Here is a 1889-nt window from a genome sequence, read left to right on the forward strand (position 1 = left end):
AGACTTTGCAGAGGAAATTTTTTCTCCCCCAGCTGTTATAGTTTTTAATATTTAAATATTTTTTAAAAATGATCTCTGACTTGTTTTCCCACATACACAGAGGTCGAACTGCCAGAATTCAGAGAGGAACTGCTGTCCTCCAGGCTCCACCTACAGAGGAGCAGCATGGACCCTTCTCCCTCCAACACCCAAGGGTGCATGCAGCTGCCTCACAGCCATGATGCGCTTTGTCATACTTTGTGCATGTACCTCCCCACTTCTCCCGTTCTTTAAGAACCCAGTCACTAATTCTTGGGTTCATCCACAGTGGTTTCTATCCCACAGTGGGAGAGTGAGGGGGTTCTTGCAGAATAACTAAGAGCAACTTAGTGAAGGTGGAGGACAGCAAATAAACATTTGCTTTATCACACTCTGATGTGAGAGTGAAGACAGAAGTTAAGTCAGGGCAAAGTGAAGGGCACATTTGGATATTGGGAGTCTCAAGGAACAAATTGTCCCCATCAGGTTTAGATAAATCAAGGTGCCAAGGAGTGGGGGTGGGGGATGGGAATCACCATTTCAAACACTATTACATTTCAAACTTTGTCCAAGACAGCTCAGATTCAGCAGTAACAATCTAGATCTTTCCAGGAAATGATGGTAGGACCCCTGGCATTTCTCCTGACAGCCCAGTGTTGGGCCCGAGAAGTATCTGCCTCTGTTCCATTTGCTGCTGCTGTTCCATCTGCAATTTCTCTGTCTCAAAGACAACAGGAAGAACAAGGATCATAAAGGTAGTGGTTTCAGTCCACAGGGTTTCCCTGGAAAATCTGTATATTTTTTGAGCCACAAAGATATCAAACGTGGCTCCAACCACAGACCGGACTCTCTCTGGGAACATCTCTGTCAGTCCCCAGAGTCTCTCTGACAGAGTCTCATCTAGTTCATCGTTGTCATCTTCTTCCAGCTCCTCTTCGGTCTTCTCAGCATCACCTTTCAGGAGCAAGTTGTCCGGTGACACCGGCACCCTGCGGCCAGCTGCAGAAGTGGCAGTAGCCATGTCTGTAGGGGACACTGGAAGCCTCAGAGGAAGTTTTTAAAAAATAGGAAACAGCAATCTTAATCCTTACTGGGTTCAAAATCTAATGAAATAATTCACAGACCACACAAAACCATATTGGGGAAGTTAAAAGGTTATAATCCAAATTAATAGCAGAATACAGTCTGAAATATACTCACAGGCTTGAGTCTTATGGCTTAAGGGCAGTATTAGAAATTTCTCAGTCCTGCCAATATTGATTTGCCATTCCCACCCCAAGTTGCCCAAGAAGCTTAACCAAGGATTCTTAGCTTAGGTTTGTTTCTTTGGGGATTTGAGTAGCAATCCCATCTCATGTTGATTCTGATTCTCTGTTTTCAACAGGCTGCTGATGCTGTAAATCCAGCAGATGTAAGAATGTCTGGTCCTGAAGGACATACACTGCATGATTATTTCTTCTTTGCTGGTGGTGAGACAGATTCTCGGCTACTGAAGCCACTCAAATTTATTGGTGAAACTAGCCAATCCCCTGGCAGAAATGGTAAAACTGGCTGATCTTCGTGTGGAATGGTGAGATAGGCAATCCTCTTGTAGATAGACTAATGAACCCTATTTGCATATTCTGTCCCAACCACATGGCAGGTCAGGTTCTGTAGCTAAGAAAGCCATATTGTTGTTGTTAAATGCCATAAAGACATAGACGACCCATAGCGACCCTATGAATGAAAGTCTTGAAGCAAAACATTCATCTTTTCTCCAAGTTCATAGAGTATCTAGAGGTAGGATTTTTTTCAAAGTGGGTGTCACTTCTGCTTCCAAGCCTGTTTTATTCAAGAGACCCACAAAAACTAGGCTTGAGGTCCGTAGGCCC

At 44.0% G+C, this 1889-nt stretch overlaps 1 pseudogene; it reads right to left on the reverse strand.

The window, feature by feature from the left end:
- Positions 1–616: 616 nt before the first annotated feature.
- Positions 617–1039, reverse strand: LOC102860516 (annotated as a pseudogene).
- Between the last annotated feature and the right edge of the window lie 850 nt (positions 1040–1889).

This window comes from Elephantulus edwardii, unplaced genomic scaffold (genome assembly GCF_000299155.1).
Source record: "Elephantulus edwardii isolate Elephantulus edwardi_28Jun2011 unplaced genomic scaffold, EleEdw1.0 scaffold00497, whole genome shotgun sequence".
Taxonomy (NCBI): Eukaryota; Metazoa; Chordata; class Mammalia; order Macroscelidea; family Macroscelididae; genus Elephantulus; species Elephantulus edwardii.